At 51.2% G+C, this 21290-nt stretch overlaps 1 protein-coding gene across 2 annotated transcripts in view; it reads left to right on the top strand.

Moving 5' to 3' along the window:
• The window catches only part of SPSB1 (splA/ryanodine receptor domain and SOCS box containing 1), a 71098-nt gene that overhangs the window by 35277 nt on the left and 14531 nt on the right, over positions 1–21290 (top strand). Inside the window, exon 1 of one of the 2 annotated variants that reach the window (XM_061160469.1) lies at positions 14748–14950. The exons of the other annotated variant lie outside the window; for it this stretch is intronic. The gene's annotated coding sequence lies outside the window, so the exon portion shown is untranslated. Of the gene's footprint in view, positions 1–14747; positions 14951–21290 lie in introns of those variants that run through there. 2 annotated transcript variants of the gene reach the window in all.

The raw sequence follows: 21290 nt of genomic DNA, 5'->3' as shown, positions 1-21290 counted from the left end.
CCACCCCTCTAGGTTGTTACAGAGCCCCCGTTTGAGTTCACTGAGTCATACGGCAAGTTCCCATTGGCTATCTATTTTACATATGGTAGTGTATATGCTTCTATGCTTCCCTCGTAGCTCAGTGGGTAAAGAACCTGCCTCCAACGCAGGAGACCCGGCTTCAATCCCTGGGTTGGGAAGATCCCCTGGAGAAGGAAATAGCAACCCACTCCAGTATTCTTCCTAGAGAATCCCTTGGACAGAGGAGCCTGGCAGGCTCTGGGGGTTGCAAGAGTTGGACACAACTTAGCGACTAAACCATCACCATGCTCCCACGCTACTCCATTTTAACGATTTTTAAAAGTACACCACTTGGTGGTGGCATTCAGTGCATTGTTGTACAACCATCACCATCATCCACCTTTGTGACTTTTCCATCTTCATGTAATGGGCAACTATGTCCCCATTAAATATTAACACCCCATTCCCTTTTCCCATGGCTCCCACTTTTCCTCCTTCTGTCTATGAATTTGACTACTCTTGATACCTCATATGAGTAGAATCACACAGTATTTGTCTTTTTTGTAATTGGCTTTTCTCACTTTGTATCATGTCCTCAAGGTACATCCATTTTGCAGTGTGCATCAAAGTTTCCTTCCTTCCTTCCTTTTCTTGGCTACCCCTCAGGTTTATGAGATCTTAGTTCCCTGTCCAGGGATCAAACTTGCATTCTCTGCATTGCAAAGTAGGATTCTTAACCATTGGACTACCAGGAAAATGCCCCTTTTGGGCTTTAAAAGAAGGTTATGGTTCTCTGGTTCTGTGGTCAGTGGCTGGAAGATGACCTTCAGAGTTAAGATCGGCTTACCCAAATGTCAGGTAGCAATAAGACCCTGATGCTGGGAAAGATTGAAGGCAGGAGGAGAAGGGGATGACAGAGGATGAGATGGTTGGATGGCATCACTGACTCAATGGACATGAGTTTTGAGCAAACTCTGGGAGATGGTGAAGGACAGGGAAGCCTGGCGTGCTGCAGTCCATGGGGTCGCAAAGAGTCGGACACAACTGAGTGACTGAACAACAACAATAATATTTATAGCCACCACCGAAACCCTGAATACACGTGAAAGGCGAGGTACCCAAAAAAGCAGCCCACACAGTGAAGGCCATGTAAACGTCAGGTATTGTCTGAGCACCTACTATATCCTGGGAAATTTTTGGCCTCTTCAGATATATTTATTATTCTCTTTGCAGATTAGGTATTTATCATCTCAATTTTTCAGGTGAAAAATTATAGATGCTTTCTCATGATGTTGGTTTAAAGCGGTATCTCTCAGGATGTAAACACACTTCAAGCTTTCTGTTTATGTAAAAGAAATGTTCTAATTCTTTCCTCCTGGTTCTTCACCTACCTCCCCCAAAGTACTTATGAAACATCTGCACCCACAGCTCTTTTTGTTAAGCTGTGCAAGGGTAGCTGCTCTGTGGAAAGAGGGGACGTCACTTCTCTGTTCCCAGTATTTTCTGGTTCTATCTGGAAAACCAGGGGGGTGCTGGCTGAACTTAGGAGCAGGCTTTCTTTTTAAAAAAATTAATTAATGGATTTACTTATTTATTTTTGGCTGAGCTGGGTCTTTGTGCTTTGTGGGCTTTTCTCTAGTTGCAGCGAGCGGGGGCTTCTCTAGTTGCAGTGCTCAGTCTTCCTGTGGTGACTTCTTTTGCTGCAAAGCATGGACTCCCCTGGTGCAAGGACTTCAGTTGTGGTGGCACATGAGCTCCCGGGCTCTAAAGCACAGGCTCAATAGTTGTGCCACAAGGACTCAATTGCTCCAAGGCATGTGGGATCTTCCTGGACCAGGGATCAAACCCACGCCCCCTGCATTGGCAGGCAGATTCTTAACCACGGTGTGTGCTTAGTCACTCAGTCATGTCCAACTCGTTGCGACCCCATGGACTGTAGCCCACCAGGCTTCCTGTCCATGGGATTCTCTAGGCAAGAATACTGGAGTGGGTTGCCATGCCCTCCTCAAGGGGATCTTCCCAACCCACGGATGGAACCCAGGTCTCCCACATTGCAGGCGGATTCTTTACTGTCTGAGCCACGAGGGAAGCCCAAGAATACTGGAGTGGGTAGCCTATCCCTTCTCCAGGGGATCTTCCCAACCACTGGACCACCAGGGAGGTCCCAGGAGCAGGCTTTCTGATCTGTCGCCTCTCTACCTGGCACGTGTGCCTGAGCCCGGACTCCCTGTCATGACATTCAAGGTCTTTGCCATCCAAACTATGTTCCCCCGTCTCTCTCCCTCTCTCCAGTTACTGCTCAAAATTCCCAAATGCCATTCTAATCTCCTGACCACCCTTTGGGTCCCAAATATACCTCCTCACTTCTGTTTGTGGTGGGGGAAGGGTTCTTTCACGGCAAGGGTCAGGGTGGTGTCTGTCTGCTTCCTCCCTCAGCTCACCCTTGCTATTAAAATCCCAGCCTTGGTCAGAACCCCTCAAAGGGGATGTCCCCGAGAGTCCCACCCCACCTCCACCCCCACCCATCTCAGCAACCCCCGAGGTCGAGCATCCTGCTTCTATTGTAGCTCTCTGAAGACATCATCTCTGCTGGGAGGCAGTGGTTACTAGGCAGTTTGCTGTCCTGTCTCCTCCCCACCACTCCCACCAGGCTCTGCCTTGGGGGACAGTGCATCAAATTTACCAAATGGATCGTTAGTGGTAAGAGAAGAGCAGGGTAAGAAGCTCTTTACTTTTTCCTGACGGCTTAAATTTTCCTTCACCATGTGAGGAGAAAGACTACCGAAAATGCCAGTTTGTGGATATTTAAACAGAAAGTGGCACGAAGTGACCTCTTCTCCAGCCAACCAGGCTCCCGCTGAGTACGGCAGCCACATTTGCCATGCCCAGGTCCTCAAGGGAGGCAGGAATGTGTTGAGGGGGAGATGCCAAGTGGGGTTCTGGTATCATAGCCCAGGGATGCTTGGCCCCTTCTTTTCCCTATCTGGGATCAAAGTCAAACCTGGATGTCTGAAAGGAACTTCTCCTTCAACTTAAGTGAGAGGTGGAGGGGTCTTTCTGATAGTTTTATCCAGTTGTCCCAGAAATGCTCCATTTCTGTTCTCAGCATCTCAGAGCAACATCTGAGGCTCTAACCCCAGTGTTAACTCCCACCACTCAGCACCCCCTAGAGAACAGCTCTATGCCTCTGGGGCAGGTGAGGGCAGGGACTGGACCCTGGGTCCCTCTGAGACAAGCAGAGAGAGACTAGGCCGGACAGCAGGGTGACCAGGTACTCACGTGAGCCAGGTCTTTACCTCCAAATGTGCCGATTTGATTTTTTAAAAAGCGGGGACTCCTCAAGGTGTTCAGCCTGTCTAGGGAAGCTGCCACTGCCGCTGTGACCACTGTCGGTCCCCCCTCCGCTTCCAAAGCACAGCCCAGGCCGGTCCTTGCACCTGCAGAAGCCCAGGCTCCCCCCCCGGGGCCACTGGCTGTGCTGGCCAGTGAGGTTGCTGACTTGCTTTAGCTTCAAGACCTCCCTGGTTTGGGGACAGGAAACTCTCTTTGGGAGGGGGCAGGGTGAGGCTGGAGGTGGGCAGAGATGCACCCCAACTTCCCCCCCTGCCCCCAGCTCCTCACTACCCTGCTCCTCTGGGTGCCTTACTGGGGAAGGGTCCCCCTCTGAGTACCACGGGGGAGGGGGTGCAGCTCCCACCCAGAGCCTCAGCCCCGCCCTCCTGATGGGACCCTGGGCTAATGCAAGTCTGCTGAGGCTGTGGGGCCTCCACCCTCCTGCTCCCCATTCCTATGCTTCCTTTCCAGCTTCTTTCTCTGCTTTCTCTCTGTCTCTCTGAGTCTGTCTGTCTCTATCTGTCTCTGTCTCTGTCTCTCTCTTTCTCTGCTCTCTCTCTGTCTGAGTCTCTTTGTCTGTCTCTACCTCTCATTTTCTCTCTCTCTCCTTGTCTCTCTGTTTCTCTCTCTGTCTCTGTGTATCTCTGTCTCTCCAAATCTCTGTCCCCTAGGAGGTCCGTGAAACCAATGTGGGCTCTCCTCTCCTGAGACCAGCGTGGCTTCTACAGGGTAGGAGAACTGACCAGTGTCCTCTGCAGGGTGGGGTATGGGAATTCAAGAGGGTGAGAGAGGCCCTGTTTGTCTGGGGTTTGGACCTGCCGCCACGTTCCCCATCTGAGGTCAGCCATCTGGCCCCAGAAAGGTGCCGCACCTTCCCCATGAGGGAGCAGGGGGAGAGGGAGGCTTGAACCCATTGCCTGGAGGACACGGAGGATCCACAGTGGGGGCGGAGGAAACCTCCTCCTGAACGTGCCCCCACCTGGGGGGACCTGGAAATGGGGTTGGGTGTCACTCAGCCCGCCCCCTCTCCACTGGGGGCTCCCCACGGTTTCTCCTTATGGGTCTGGGGTCACAACCAAGACCCCAGGCTCCGGGATGTCTTCTAAGAGGAGGTACGTGACTGGCTGTGGGTCCCAGGTCTGCTGACAGGCAACAGTTGGGGATCAGTGCCGGGCTGTACCTGAAGCACCCCCCTCCCTGGGGATAGTCCTTGCGGGTTGGCCATGGCCCGGGCACCGTCCTGGCTGATGCTTCACCAGCCCCGGCTGGAGCCTGGCAAACGAGCTCTTTACTCTTCGCTCGTGAGTTTCTGTTAATTTCATGGCAAGTTGCTTGGGGACAAGAGAGCTGATTGTTGCTGGAAAGGGACCTCGGAAGGGGGACCAGGCGAGTCTGCCCCTGCAGGCTGGCCAGGGTCCACACCTGCCAGGTGGGGCCCACCTGTCGTCTTGGAACGTACCTTGGGCACTGAAGTGGCACGCGGCCCACCTGGGACTGTGTGCCCCACTTCCTCTGAGGCTCCAGCCTTGCTCTGCCAGGGGTCCCTGCACGGGGTGGAAAGAGGGTCCCTGGGTCTTGAGGAGGATGCAGCAGCAGCAGGAGGGAGAGAATGGGTTACAAACCAGCTTCCCCTTGGGCCAGCAGCCTCCCTTCTGGAGGGCTTTTAAAAACTGGCCGATTACCTTGTAATTGTTCCCAGCAGTGAGGAGCCAGTCCAGTGTTTGTTTTGCCTTCTGTGTTCTCCCGGCCAGCGGTAACCAAGGGCCGCTTCCCCTTGGTGACGGTGGAGCTCTCTCCGGCCAGGGCTGATCCAGCCGGGCGAGGGAGGCCTGGGGACCCGCAGGGCCCGGCCACTGGCAGGGAGGCACCCTGCTCCTAGGGCACCAGCGAGCTGCCTGCACTCCGCTTCCGTCTCCCCCGGCCCGGGGATTGAGGGCTTCCCTCCTGGAGCTCCCCCATCCCCGGGCACTGGCCCGAAACATTCCAGAACTCCGCCAATCCTCCGGTAGGTGTCCGGGAGACCGTGAGGCCAATACTTGCAGGCAGGCCGTGTGGGAGTGGGTCATGGCCAGGATTGTGGACCTGGGCCAGGGTGCTGCTAGGGGCCAGGGATGACCTTCATTCTAGATTCCGGCAGGATCCAGGGTCCTGAGCTAGTTCTGGGGGAGATTTTTGCAGGGAAACGGAGACCTGCTGTGAAACAGCCCGGGTCGTGGAGGCCAGCCAGGGACAGCTCCGTGGCCGAGAGGGCCAGGATTGATCTCGGAGGGCCTGGATTCTGGTCGGGTGGGGTTGTTTGAAGTGAAAGCAAGGGCTGCAGGTGTGGCTGCAAGAAAGCATGAGGCTCTTGGAGGCTGCGGGCTGGCTTGGCTAGTCGGGGAATCGGGGCTATCTGGAGGAGCAGAGAGAGCTGGGGAGCAGAGGAGGGCCTGGGAGAGGTGTTGCCACTGCCTTGGGCTTCCCAAGACCCCGATCGACCGAGGGCTTCTAGAACGCCTGGGGGCCAAGGAATTCATAGACTGTTCCGTGCGCCCCCCGCCCTTGTGGGTCTAGCAAGGACGGGGCCCTGCCAGGCTCTGCCCGTGACTGCTGTTAAACTTGTCGGCTTCTAGATTTGGTTTCTTGGGAGCCCATTATGTTTCAGGACTGGCTTCCTGGAACAGGCTGGACAGGCCTCCGTTTTCTTTCTTTCTGATGTGTTTCCTGCCAGCCTCTACCTTGGGGAGGACCCAGGCCACAGCCCCCACCCACCTGGGCACACGGATCACCTGTGATAGGGCTGCTCAGAGGCAGTCGGCTGGGGCCAGGCCCACGACTCTGCATTTCCAACCAGCTCCCAGGCGATGCCTCAGCGGCAGACCCATGGGCTCCCCGGGTGGGGTGGGGGGCGTGACCAGATGCAGGGCGCTCTGGGTGACTGGCTACCTCGCTGCTAAAAGGATCACTTCCCAAGGAAGGAATCATCCGGCTCCGCGTGCAGGATCTCAGGCATGTCTGGTTTTCCGTTTGGGGGCCTGGAGAGGAGGTGCTGGCAGTCAAGATTGGGGTATCTGGGGGTGGGCAGGGCAGAGGGGGACCCCTGCCCAAGCACCTCTGTCCGACTTTCACAAGGATTTCTTCCACCAACCCAGCTGCCGATACTATTTAACCTCAGTGATTCATTGAAGTGCCTTTCAAGGGAAGGCATTTTACAGAAACGTGGGTCCCAGAGGCTTGTTTTGTTGGCAGGTCTTGCCGCCTCAGCAGAAAAGAGGTGCTTTTGATATGGGAACGGAAACTTGGGACAGCCTTAGAAACACACAGTCTGTTGGGTGGGAGGGGACCGTGGTCCTCCTCTGGTTACAGGACGGCGCTGCCCTGGGGCTGGCTGCCCTGGCTGGGCGCCAGGGAGGGGTCCCCACACCTGGGTCGTTGGTCTTGTGCCCCCATAGCTGCAACGAGGCTGCCTTCCTTGACACTGAAGTGTGGGGGACACATCCCCCGCTCCCAATGTCGCCTGTGAAGGTGACATGCTGCTGCTGTGATTTTATGGAAGGCCCAGCTTGCAGAGGAAATACCTTTCTGAGCGTGTTCTGTCTGGAGTCGCAGAGCAGCTCTGCAGAGGCGAGCGCATGAAACACGCGTGTGTAGCCCTCACTCCTGCTAGGTACCGAGGCCCTGGTCCAGCTCCACTGGCCCATCCTGGGCTCTCTTGATTCTGAAGTATGGCTGACAAACTTGCTGGGCAAAGCCAGTGCCTCCATCTGGCTTCCTCCTCCCTCTGCCCCAATTGCCATCCTGGATCAGCCCATTAAATGGTTATTGGACCAATTTCCCTTTTTTCTACTTCCCCTTTCCTCCTTTTGTATCTTCATATGTGACAAGTGGACCAGATTCACCCCAGATCCAAGTTGCTTTCCCAAGAAACTTCTCCAGATGTGTCTGTCCTGGCCCCCTGGCCCCAGAGCGCACAGAGGCATGGCAGACCCACTGCCCCTGCCGGAGCCGGCACATTGCTGGCGGGGCGGCATGGGGGATGAGGTAGGGGCATTGGGGGATTTCGGCAGAGGCAGACAAGACCATGGCTGGCTTTGAGTGGCCTCAGCTTCAGCATCACCTGGGAGCTTCCAGTGGAGACCTCTCTATCGCCATTAGTGAGCTTCCCATGGCAAGAGGCGGCCACAGAGCTGGGTCATGGACACCCCAAGGCAGCTGTTCTCTGGGAGAGTGCTGAGTTTGCAGTGGGGGATGGGTGTCAGAATTTGCATGGCTGCATTCCACCCCTGGGGAGGAGACATCTCCTCAAGAAGCGCTCCCTGCCTCCCTCCCTCTCTCTCTCCCTCCCTCCTTTTCCTCAGAACATTAAACTACACATACATGGCTACTGTGGCTCTTTATTAAGTGCTCAGCTGTTTTAAGTGTTGGCATCCCCATTTAAACTCTAAAGCAAATCAGTAGGGTTGAACAGTCATCATCCCCATGTCAACAGATGAGGAACTTGAGGCTCAGAGAGGTTGGAGCACTTGCCCAAGGTTGCCCAGCTTGTGGAGCTGAAAGTTAAACCCAGGCAGCCCAACTTCAGATTGCAGCCTTCTCCATCTTTGTCTGTAGTCTTCTCCCTTTTTCCTTGATCCACCCTGTTTTGGTTCCGAGAAGTCTTCAGTAGAAGCCTCAGAGCTACCCAGATGAGGATGCCAAGGGGCTGTGCTGGGCCCGGCCTTTGGGGTCGTTACGGCCCGCCTTCATTGGGGTTGTCACAGCCCGCCTACACTGGGGTCGTCATGGCCCACCTACATTGGGGTCATTATGGCCCACCTACCTTTTGCATGTTCAAGAACGGGATTTCCCCCCCAATATATCCAGTATCACCAACTCAATGGACCTGAATTTGGGCAAGCTCCAGGAGATAGTGGAGGACAGGGGAGCCTGGCATGCTGCAGTCCGTGCTACAAAGAGTCAGACACAACTTAGTGACTGAATTTCAACAATACATCTAAAACTGATATCATTTTTAAATTTATTTTAAAATATCTTTATTTATTTGGCTGCACTAGGTCTTAGTTGCAGCATGCAGGATCTTTAGATGAGGTTGCAAACTCTCAGTTGCTGCATGTGGGATCTAGTTCCCTGACCAGGGATCAAACCCTGACCCCCTGCATTGGAAGCATGGAGTCAGCCACTGGACCACTGGGGAAATCCCTGATACAGTTTCGATATACCTACCAAACTCACAAGAGACTGATGTATAAACCTGAGGCAGGCCACTCATGTAGCATTAGTGTTTGCCTCTGAAAGGAGCAAATGGGAGGCACCGAACCAGACCTCAGGGAAACAGGCAAGTGGCCCTCATGATTTGTGCCTCAAGTTTTGTGGCCTGATATCCCTGTTAGGCCAGGAGTAGACGGAACAAGAGCTGTAGTCATGGGGCCGGAATAGACCACCATTAGACCACTGGGCTCTGCATCTGTGTCTTCACTCACCACCACCTTTAAAGCTTAAGCAGCCCTTTGCTTACACCAGGTATGATATGATATCCTACGGGTTTATGGGCTTCCCAGGTGGCGCTAGTGATAAAAAGTGAAGTGAAAAGTGCTCAGTTGTGTCCAACTCTTTGCAACCCCATGGACTATGGGGTCCATGGACTTCTCCAGGCCAGAATACTGAAGTAGATAGCCATTCTCTTCTCCAGGGGATCGTCCCAACCCAGAGATTGAACCCAGGTCTCCCGCATTGCAGGCGGATTCTTCACCAGCTGGGCCACCAGGGAAGCCCTCGTGGTAAAGAATCCGCCTGCTAACGTAGGAGATGTAAGAGATGCAGTGTCGATCCCTGGGTCAGGCAGATCACCTGGAGGAGGGCATGACAACCCATTCCAGTATTCTTTTTTTTTAATTAATTAATTAATTTTAATTAGAGACTAATTACTTTACAATATAGTGGTGGTTTTTGCCATACATTGACATGAATCAGCCACGGCTGTACATGTGTCCCCCATCCCGAACCCCCCCCCCACCTCCCTCCCCATCCCATCCCTCAGGGTTGCCCCAGTGCACCGGCTTTGAGTGCCCTGTTTCATGCATCGAACTTGGACTGGTGATCTATTTCACATATGGTAATATACATTTCAATGCTATTCTCTCAAATCACCCCACCCTCGCCTTCTCCCATAGAGTCCAAAAGTCTGTTCTTTATAGCTGTGTCTCTTTTGCTGTCTCGAATATTGAGTCATCATTACTATCTTTCTAAATTCCATATATTTGCGTTAATATACTGTATTGGTGTTTTTCTTTCTGACTTACTTCACTCTGTATAATAGGTTTCATCCACCTCATTAGAACTGATTCAAATACGTTCTTTTTAATAGCTGAGTAATATTCCATGGTGTATATGTACCACAGCTTTCTTATTCATTCATCTGCCGATGGACATCTAGGTTGCTTCCATGTCCTGGCTATTGTAAACAGTGCTACGATGAACATTGGGGTACACACGTCTCTTTCAATTCTGTTTTCCTCAGTGTGTATGCCCAGCAATGGGATTGCTGGGTTGTATGGCAGTTCTATTGCCAGTATTTTAAGGAATCTCCACACTGTTCTCCATAGTGGCTGTACTAGTTTGCATTCCCACCAACAGAGGGTTGGTAAGAGGGTTCTCTTTACTCTGCACCCTCTCCAGCATTTATTGTTTGTAGACTTTTTGATAGCAGCCATTCTGACCTGCGTGAGATGGTACCTCATTGTGGTTTTGATTTACATTTCTCTGATAGTGAGTGATGTTGAGCATCTTTTCATGTGTTTGTTAGCCATCTGTATGTCTTCTTTGGAGAAATGTCTGTTTAGTTCTTTGGCCCATTTTTTGATTGGGTTGTTTATTTTTCTGGTATTAAGCTACATGAGCTGCTTGTATACTTTTGAGATTAATTCTTTGTCAGTTGCTTCATTCGCTATTATTTTCTCCCATTCTGAAGGCTGTCTTTTCACCTTGCTCATAGTTTCCTTCATTGTGCAAAAGCTTTTAAGTTTAATTAGGTCCCATTTGTTTATTTTTGCTTTTATTTCCATTACTCTGGGAGTTGGGTCATAGAGGATCTTGCTGTGATTTATGTCAGAGCCACTCCAGTATTCTTGCCTGGAGAATCCCATGGACAGAGGAGCCTGGCAGGCTACGGTCCATAGGGTCACAAAGAGTCGGACACGACTGAAGTGACTTAGTGTGCATGCACTCACATGGGGTTATATCTAGTTCAGGTTACACTCTGGATCCTACCACTTCCACCACTCCCCCATCCAAGCTGCATCCTTGCATTGAGTTCCTAACTGGTCTCTGGCTACCAACAGCCTCTTCTCAACACAGCAGCCAAGAGGGACTCTGTTAGAAGGGAAGTCAGATTGTATTCTCTGCATACACAAAGCCCTCTGCTTGTTTCTCTTGACACTGAAGCCAAAATCTAAAGTTCTTCCTTGTTACCATCAAGGCCTGGTGTGCCTGCCCTCCGTACACCTTGCACCACCTCCTCCTGTTCTAGCCACACCACATCTCTGTTGTTCCCCTGATCTGCCACACATGCTCAGACCTCAGGGCCTTTGCACATCCTGTTCCTTCTGCCCAGGACACCCTTCCCTTTGAATACTCACATGCTTTTCTCCTTTGCTTCCTCCAGGTCTCTGTCCATGTATCACTATATCAGAGAAGTCTTTCCTCACCACCTTCTCCCATCCCTTTCTCTGTCCTTGCTACTCTGCTTCATTTTTCTTTGATACTTATTACCTGGCCCCATGTTAGATATGAACTTGGGCAAACTCCAGAAGACGGTGAGGGACAGGGAGGCGTGGTGAGCTGCTGCCCATGGGGTTGCAGAGAGTTGGACACGACTTGGTGATTGAACAACTACAACAGTGTTAGATATTCATTCGGTCAAGGCTTGTTTGTTTGGCACCTGCTTTGTTTCAGACAACGTTCTAGGCATGGGGCCTCCCATCTTGAAGACAACAGATAAAAATCTATGTCCTGAAGCTCACATTGATTGTTCAGAAGATTGTTACAATGGCTATATGTCTCCCTCACCAGACAAGCTCCTTGAGGGCAATGATTTCTACTTCTATAGTATGTATGTTGTTCAGTTGCTAAGTCATGTCTAACTCTTTCACAACCCTCTAGACTATAGCCCGCCAGGCTCCTCTGTCCATGGGGTTTCTAGGCAAGAATATTGGAGTGGGTTGCCATTTCCTCCTCCAGGGGCTGTTCCCAATCCAGGGATTGAACTTGCCTCTCCTGCATTGGGAGGGGGATTCTTTACCACTGAGCCATCAGGGAAGCCCTAGAGTATGAATATGTATAATGTATATAGTAGGTGTCTAACAAATATTTTGGGAGTGAATTTGAATCCTAAAGCACCTAATTTGAACTTGGCTTTCCCAAATGCTCATTAGCTGAACATTTGCAGGCCACCCCTCAGGTTGGATCACTTCTGCAGTTGTCTGTCTTGTAGGTTTCGTCTAGTTTTGCCAGCTTCCACCTAGGGAAGATGCTTTCTGGCAGAGTAGGTGGAACATTCTCTAGCTTTCCCAGGCACCAGTTCCCGGTTTTGAATCATCCACTTAATTAAGGTTCTCGGAGACTAAGGAACAAAGAAAGGGTCTCAGGAAGCCCACGCTTCCCTATGGGGGATTAGCAGGTGCTTGTGGGATGGGTGAGAAAGCAACTCAGGTCTTTATGAGCACCTACTGTATACATATATGGCTTCTCTGGTGGCTCAGTGATAAAGAATCTGCCTGCCAATGCCAGAGACATGGGTTTGATCCCTGGTCTGGGAAGATCCCCTGGAGAAGAAAATGGCAATCCACTCTAGTATTCTTGCCTGGAGAACCCCATGGACAGAGGAGCATGGCTGGCTACAGTCCATGCGGTTGCAAAGCGTCGGACTTAGTGACTGAATCAATCAAGTATATACATATATATGCCTAGAGCATGGCCCTTTGGGGCCCATTTTTCCGTGTTTACCAGGAGTGAGTCTGGCCAAAAGGGGTTTGTGGGAGAAGGTAGCACCTGGCATGAGAAACTGAGGTCTCTCCAAGTCTGTGAGCTATGATCGGGAACACAGACACACGGGAATGCAGAAACTCCACCCATGAGAGCAGGTTTGCATGCGGCAGCAGGTCCAGTTACACGGTGCATTAGCCTGGGGCCTGCCTGGCCTGGACCAGCGCCCTGCGCTGTGGCATCATCGTGGCTGGCAGGTGGGCGCCGATGTCATCAACGGGGAGTGAGCGAGCACTGAGTGGCCTTGTAACACACGGTAGCCTTTGCCAGTTTGGAGTGGCCTCAGGGTGTTGAGCTGCTCCGTAAACAAGCCAGAACCTGGAACTCCGGGTGTTGTCTCTCCTCAACCTGCCTGCTTCCCAGAGTGGAGGATATGTGGATGCGGGGTCCGCGTGACATTGGTTCTCACACCTCCTCCTCCTCCAACCACTGGCACCTGTGTGTGTGTGTCGATTCGTCTCCTCCCTGCACCACATCATGGATGCAGGCACAAGGATGCAGGCATGCATTCCGGATTCCCCCAGAAAAACTCCATCCCCACGTGCTGTCTCAAAGCAGCAGGGCTGCCAAACCACAGCTCTGAGCTCTTTCTTTCCTAGGAAAGGAAGGGGGTAGGGTGGGGAGCGGAGAACTCAGCTCTAGAAGGCTCTTTGCTCCTTACTATGAGGCTCTTTAGTGCTGTCTCCCTGTGTAAACTTGGCTGAGGGGCCTGGTTCTGCCCGCTGGGTCTCCACAAGCTCTGGGTTCCTCCCAGCTCTGTGGCCCTTCCCACACCTACCTCCTGCCATGTGGATTTTTGAAAAGTGCATAGTTTTCATCTATTTGTGTGTTTTCATTTGTTGTGACATTTCATGTTAACAGTAACCATTTTCAAGAGGACGGTTCTGTGGCATCTAGTACCTTCATGATGCTGTGTAGCCACCACCTCTGTCTAGTTGTAAAATGTTTCACCACTCACCCCCCCCCCCCATAAAAGAGACCCTGACCCCTTAGCCTTCACTCCCCATTCCCCCTCCCCTGGCCCCTGGCAACCACCAGTCTACTTTCTGTCTCTATGGATTTACCTATTCCGGCTATTTCATAGACTTGAGAACACCACTGTGTGACCTTTTGGATCTGCCTTCTTTCCCAGCATGAAGGATTTGAGGTCCACCCATGCTATGGCAGGTGTCAGTCCTTTTTTCCTGTTTATGGCTGAGTGATAGTCCATTATATATGTTTTCCAATTGTTTATGCCGTCACGCAATGATGGACATTTGGATTCATCCACTTATGGTTTTGCAACAATAGGACAACAGTAAGGAACTCTGAAAGAAAGGGAAACTCATAAACTTATCACTGTAAACATAGCAACATCATTTTTGCTGCTTATTTTCTTCTCTTTTCACACATGTGCCTGTATACTTTTTTCTAGACTCTACTAGTAGGGCAGATATAGTTGTGTCCTTCCTTCCACTTAAGATTGTTGTTCATTCACTAAGTCATGTCCAACTTTCTGTGACCCCATGGACCGCAGCACTCCAGGCTTCCCTGTCCTTCTCTCTGAGTTTGCTCAAACTCTTGTCCATTGAGTCAGTGACAGATGCCATCTGTCTCCTCTTTCTCCTCTTGCCCCAAATCTTCCCAGCATCAGGGTCTTTTCCAATGAGTCGGGTCTTTGCATCAGGTGGCCAAATTATTGGAGCTTCAACTTCAGCATCAGTCCTTCCAGTGAATATTCAGGGTTGATTTCCTTTAGGATTGAGTGGCTTGATCTTCTTGCTGTCCAAGGGACTCTCAAGAGTCTTCTCCAACACCACAGTTCAAAAGCATCAATTCTTCAACGCTCAGCCTTCTTTATGGTCCAGTTCTCGCATCCATACATGACTACTAGAAAAACCATAGCTTTGGCTACATGGACCTTTGTTGGCAAAGTGATGCCTCTGCTTTTTAACATGCTGTCTAGGTTGGTCATGGTTTTTGTCCCAAGGAGCAAGCATCATTTAGTTTCGTGGCTGCAGTCACTTAAGATAGCAGAACTTTTCCCTTGCCCCTCATACAGTGATCCTTACAGCTAACATCTTGGATAGCTGTGTCCATCTCCATAGATGCGCCAGCTGGGGAGACCCCTTCCTGCCTCCTCGCCTCATCCCTCATGTGACCAGCTGGCACCACGGGAATCTGGTGCCCAGACCCTTGTGTTTGCCTGGAAGTTCAGGATGAATGTATTTGCCACCTGTGGGCCTGCTGTGGTCTCCCTTGTTGAGTTATCAGCCCAGATGTTCAGGACTTTCCAGGTTGACAAGATTGGAGGAGGAAGGCCAGTAACCTACAGGCCATTGTATCTTTAAAGGATATTTAAGTCCCTTTTTTTTTCACCAACTGGCCTGTGAGGCCCAGGGATTTGCCGCGTCCTTGGTATCCTGTTGAGTTCCGTGAAATCTCACCCAGGGAACCGTGATTAGGTTGCACTAAGAGACGCCCCATTCCTTTTAGAATCTTGCCCAAGTTCATTGGCTGTGGTCCATTCAAGGTCCAGTGGACAAACCTTCAGCCCAGTGAGTGCAGAAACTTGTGAGCGCCTTCAGACCCCACAGTTCCAACAGCAGGAAGTCTGATGGTAGGTTACTTTCACATTGGATTTTCTTTTTCTAAAAATAGACAGTGGGGTGGGAGGTTTTGCAGTCCAAGATTTTGAGGGCAATGAGAGGAGAGGTGGCCGTGAACTGAATGGGAAGACACACAGGAATTCCCTGGCAGCCCAGTAATTAGGACTCCTTCCATGCTTCCTTTGCAGGGGGCAGGAGTTTGATCCTTGGTTAGGGAGCTAAGATCCCACAGTCATGTGACACAGCTAAAAAAAAGAAAAGTTACCAAAATTGTGATGATGGAATATTACATAGCTACTAAAGCATAAAGTTGATGTAGGCTGGAGCTAATATATTAATACTTGGAAAAAGCAACTTGGGGGTAGTGTGTATGGTGTGATCCTTTGCTGTGAGTGGACAGTCCCTGTATCTGTGCTAGAGTAGGAGTGTGATGTTTTATTTCTCTGTGATTTCTTTTGAGCATGGACTTCTCTGGTAACTCAACTGGTAAAGAATCTGCCTACGATGTAGGACACCCCGGTTCAACTCCTGGGCCAGGAAGATGCCCTTGGAGAAGGGATAGGCTACCCACTCCAGAATTCTTGGGCTTCCCGGGTGGCTCAGATGGTAAAGAATCTGCCTCCAATGTGGGAGACCTGGGTTCAATCCCTGGGTTGGGAATATCCCCTGGAGAAGGAACAACTACCCACTCCAGTATTCTGGCCTGGAGAATTCCATGGACAGAGGAGCCTGGCAGGCTATAGTCCATGGAATTACAAAGAGTCCGATATGACTGAGCAACTTTCAAAAAAAAAAAGAGCATGTATAACATTTGAAAGATTTCAAATCAGGACAGAACAAGAAATTTTTAAAAATTGTAGTCATCAGTCCAAGCTTGTCAGTTCTCAATGTGGATTTGAGATTCCAGAATCTTGAGCTGCAATTCGTTTAAACTAGCAAGTGTCCTAATCCCTGGAGGGCTCATTAGAATGCCAACCCCACCCCCAGCATGCCTGATTCCAGAGATTAGGGTGGGGCCCAAGCATTTGCTGTCTCTAAGGATGACACTGACCTACTGATCCAGGGACTCTGCTTTGAGAACCACTCCTGTGAACATGTGGCTTCCCTGGTGGCTCAGAGTCTGCCTGCAATGAAGGAAACATGAGTTCATTCCCTGGGTCAGGAAGATCCCCAGAGAAGGGAATGGCAACCCAATCCAGTATTCTTGCCTGGAGAATTCCATGGACAGAAGAGCCTGGTGGGGTACAGTCCATGGAGTCACAAAAGAGTCGGACACAACTTAGCGACTAAAGAAGTCTTGTTAAAGGGAGGTGGGAGAAGGCAGGGAGTGGCATGTACTAAACACCTACTGTGTTCCCCCAATGCCATGTGAGTGCTTTAGCTACACAGAATGCCACTCTTCCCCCTCCTTTTACTCCTTAGGTGGTTTGAGAGCATCACCTGAGCCTACAGGTGGGATAAGTGAACACAGGCCCCTCTAGCTCTCTCAGCAGCCAACCCCTCAAATCTCTCTGTGAACTGATTCCTCTCACAGCCTCGCATCTCTCCTTGGCCTCCCCCCTGCTCGTTCCTCCTGGAGGGACATGGGGTGACCCATGGGACGACTCTCAGAGATGATCTTTCCCAGTTGGCACATCCCATGGGAAGAGGCCAGAGTGTCACCTGCTCACACTCAGGTCTCCAGGCCTAAAGCCTGGACATGGTCAGGCTTCGCTCTGAGGGTCCCGATGCAGGCGAGTGTTGTCCCAGGCCGCCTCACAGGCCACACAGAGCTGGAGTGAACAGGTGAGTGTGTGTCCTGCAGGCAGCCAGTGCAAGAGAGGACTCTTGTTTCCCCAGGGAGCCTTGTCCCGGCGCTCACCTGGGGGAAGGCAAACCCCACTTCTCTCGAGGCTGGAGCGCACTCACTGGGACCAGCAGTCCATCAGGGTTTGTGGGCTTCTGCCATCAGCCAGGGTGGAGTGAGGAGGGACCTGCATCCCTGAGCCTTCCCCCTTGGGCACCCATGGGCTCTCCCCTGGGAAGTGGCTGTGACACTGTCCTCTGCGCTCCCTTCCTGCCCCCTTCCCACTGACACCCCTCCCCCGTCCAGTTCCTGCATGGACCGGGCAGACCCAGTGTGACGGACCGCCCAACCTGAGTGACGTGGGGAGTCCACCATCTAGACTTCCTCCCCACTGGGCATCTGCTGCTGTCTCGGAAAGCTTTCTGGAGGTCACTGTGTGTCATTGTCACTTAGCTCCCTCCCAGGAGCAGAGCTGCTCATGTGAACAGAGCCGTTGTCATCATAACCTTGACTCGGCTGCAACCGTGACTTCTTTTTTTTCATGATTTTTAGTCTCTGAATGAATGTGAATGCTGTTTCCCAGAGGCCAGGCTCAACTGATTCGAGCCCTTTCTGAAAGTGCCATGAGTAATCTGGGTCCTTCCGTAGGTGTTTACGGCAGGTGCATCTTTTGGTCTTTTGAGGTCAGAGACTAGAGCTCCAGCCCGTGTGGGATTTTTCTCTCCAGAACCACTCATCAGAACTTTCCAGAAGGGTCCGATCCTTTTTGTTGATTCTGGGGGCAGACGCTGACTTTTCTAGCCCTGCTTGAGCAAGAAGACAGCTTTCCTGGATCTTCTTGGGTGTCTCTCCTCAAGGCTATAGGTGCATGTAGTAGAGGTGGTAATGACCACATAACATGGCTTTTGTCCTGCGGTTGGTGGCACCTTGGCCCAGGCTCTGTGGTCAGGCTTGCACGGAGCACACCCTCCCTGGGTGCTCCCACCACTGAAACGTGTTCTTGAGCCCCTGCTCACGAAGCACAAAACCCCAGTTAGCAGACAGAGCCTGGCAGCCACTCAGCCCGGCTGCAGAAGCTGTGTCCTGCTCTAATAGCCCATTGCTCAGGCCTGCTTCTCGCAAAATCCTCCACTGCAACCAGCGCTGTGTGAGGCGGGGAGGCGGAGGGAGGGAGCTTATTTGATCTGCAGGTGAAAGGAGGCTTTATAAATAGGTCACCTTGTTCCACATCCTGAATTTTATTCTTTCCCCATCACGTGTTGAAACAATGGTTTTACTGTTCTGGGGTCAGTCGGACGCACTGAGGGGGAACTGAGCTGAAAGCAGGGTTGGGTGTTCGCCTGCCATGCCACAGTGACCGCCTCTGTGTCCCCTGCCACACCACCCTGTCCCATCCATTTGTCACCTATCACCTTGGACGTGTCTCCAACAGAGGGTATTGCTCGCCCAACAAACATTTTTTGTCTTTAACAATAAAACAAAAGGGTAATTTTTAGCAGTTCCAATTGATCCGAAAGTGGTTTTTTGGAAGCCGGAACTGCGGAGCTGCTGATTTAATTGAAGGGACAGTGTCGCACTCCCAGCAGGTGCTGAGGGTGCTGTCCCAGCTGAGTCAAGGTTGGTGGTCTTGCCCCTCTCCAGCCTCTGCCCCCTGGAGGTCCTCCTTCCTCATCCCCCCACCTGGCCTTGGCAGAGCACAGAACCACGTATAGCCACCATGGCTGGGTTTCTTGTCTAAGGATGGCGCAGGTCTTTTCTTGTTTGGAGCCCATGGAGACAGATTATTGTTGTTTTTCAGTCGCTCAGTTGTGTCTGACTCTTTGCAACCCCATGGACTGCAGCATGCCAGGCTTCCCTGTCCTTCAGTATCTCCCGGAGTTTATTCAAACTCATGTCGGTTGAGTCAGTGATGCCTTCCAACTGTCTCATTCTCTGTTGCCCCTTCTCCTCTTGCCTTCAATCTTTCCCAGCTTCAAGGTCTTTTCCAATGAGTCAGCTCTTCGCATCAGGTAGTTAAAGTATTGAAGCTTCAGCTTCAGCATCCATCCTTCCAATGAATATTCAGAGTTGATTTCCTTTAGGATTAACAAATAGCTACCCCATTTTTGCTGGGAAAAAATAAAATTCGAGATGTAAAAGCAGTGCAATTAGAAGTCTTGGGAAAACTTATTGTAGAAATACTGTCCTCTTTTTGGGGGATGGTTCCAGAGCTGTAACTGGGAATTCTTGTCCTGTATTTTAAATGCCCTTCTGTCTCCTTCATGTATCTCTTCCTGGGTAAATTAAGTATTTCTCCTGTGCTTGCTTTATAAGAAGTGACACACGTGGAAAGACTAACAGTTGCTTTGGGAACAACTTGCTCTTGTGAATGTAGTGTGTTAAATCAGTATTTGTCCACCTTTTTATTCTTTTTTGTGTGCTTAAACATCCTTTTCATCGCAAAACAGAATACATGCATTAAATTTTTTTTCAATTCAAAGAATCCTTAAAGTTAATGCATCCCACCCCCCACTCTCCAGGATTAACTATTGTGACAGTTTTGGTGTTTATTCTTCTAGACCTTTCTCTATGTCTACAGACAAACGTGCACAGATAGCATTAAAAATTCTGTTCTTACAAACACCAGTTCATGCTCTGCATGTTGTTCTCCAATTTGTTTTTTAAAATATAACAGCGTCATGTTACATGTTACATTAAGTCAGCACATCTGAGGGGCCACCTCCTTCTCTCCACGGCTGCTGGAGTTCATGGTGCAGTGGGCATCTTTGCCCACATGTCCCTCTGTAGGGCTGTGGGGTTTTATAGACGAGACCCCTGGAAAAGTGGTCAGTGGGTGATTGCGGCATGTTTTACACCTGAATGGAGACTGTCACGTGGCACCTATTTGCCGAGAAGCATGTCCCAGGTGGAGTCTGTCTCTCTGGGATACATGCCCACACCCATACACAAACGGCCTTTTCCCCACATCTTCTCCTGTTCCTTGTGCATCCCACAAGGCTTGCTGGTCCCTCTGTCACCGATAGAAGCCTGTCAGTATTACTTTCCTCTTGCATAGTGAAAACCGTGGGTGTATCCAACAGGTGTTCTCAACCATGTGTGCCCAGGAGACAGAGATCAGTGTGCCCTTCCCTCCCACTTCAGAGAGGATTGCTGCTTTAGATCAGTAAAGGCTGGGTACCCTTCCCCTGGCTCAGGTCTTGGACTCCCAGACAGTGGGCTTCAGAGATGCTTCTGACTCCTCCCCACTCATTGGGGGTCACTGTTCAGCTCTGGGCTTCCTTCCCAGCATGTCCTCCAATTCTGGATCTGGTTGTCCTGCCCTCTGAGAGCAGAGAGCCCACCTAGAGGAGCCCAAGAAGCTGGAGGGAAGGTGCTGTGTGAGGCTTTGGTCTTTCTCTCAGTGGATAGCTGTGGCTCCCAGCAAATCCTCTTCAAAGCCAGGCTTTGGGATAGGAGTGCTGTTCCCCAGACCCTGAGCCAAGAGCACGTGATTGGCTGCTGGTGGTGACAGTGGGAGGAGGTTCATCCACTTAGTGCTGGGGGTCCACCTGGAATTCCATTGTGGATGGGCAACTCTGGTGGGTTCTTAGAGTCCCGGGCCACCCTGTCCCAAGGGGGACACCATGTGGAAGGCTTTTGCCCATTAGAGAGTCCAAGACACATCCTCTTTCACAGAGAACCATGAGCTTATTTTTATCCCAGCAAGGATGATGGGTGTGGCATCAGGTGGGAGGGGCGTGTTCACTCTAGGTGGAAAATGTCCAACCAAGTCAACCACAGGGCTTTGAAGACGTCCCTCCCTTCTGTTCCAGAGCTTTTTTTGTTAATGTTTATTTTTAATTTTTTAAATATTTATTTATTTGGCTGTGTCAGGTCTTTGTTGCAGCACTTTGGATCTTTAGTTGTGGCGTGTGGGATCTTAGTTCCCTGACCAGGGATCGAACCCAGCTCCCTGCATAGGGAGTGTGGCGTCTTAGCCACTGGACCACCGGGGCAGTCCCTATCTCAGAACTTTTGATCTCATTCACTGTCTTGAAAGGAAATGCAGACTCCATGAGGCCCTACCAGGCTTCTAGTGTGACGCGCGTGCGTGTGTGTGTGTGTGTGTGTGTGTGTGTGTATGCACATGTGCGTGTGAGAGCTGTACCCCTCTGTGTCGCTCCTCAGGGTAAAGCGAGTCCATCTGCAGCACCAGTGTGTGAATCGCAGTGTCCCCACCCTGTCACTGTGATTGCCCACCACTCCTGCTTCCCTTCTCCTCCCACTCCCCCACTCCCACCCCCACACCCCCCGGGGTATGAGAGGAGACGGGACCCTCACAACCACATGTTCTGCTCTGATCCTGGGGACGAGCTCTCCTCTTTGACACCCATCTTACAGAAGAGCAAACCGAGGCTCAGAAAAGCGTAGGATGAGTCTCAGGCAGAGGGCTGAGGATTAGAAGCCTCAGGAGCAGGGCTGGCAGAGGACTGATGCAGAGTCTGGAGGCGAGGATGGGGAGGAGCCTGGGGGGAGCACCCTGGCAGGCCATAATCCCAAAAAAGAGGGCTAGTGGGTCCCTGTGG

This window comes from Dama dama, chromosome 14, assembly GCF_033118175.1.
Source record: "Dama dama isolate Ldn47 chromosome 14, ASM3311817v1, whole genome shotgun sequence".
Taxonomy (NCBI): domain Eukaryota; kingdom Metazoa; phylum Chordata; class Mammalia; order Artiodactyla; family Cervidae; genus Dama; species Dama dama.
The sequence above is the reverse complement of the archived record's forward strand: the minus strand, read 5'-3'. Positions and strand labels throughout refer to the sequence as shown.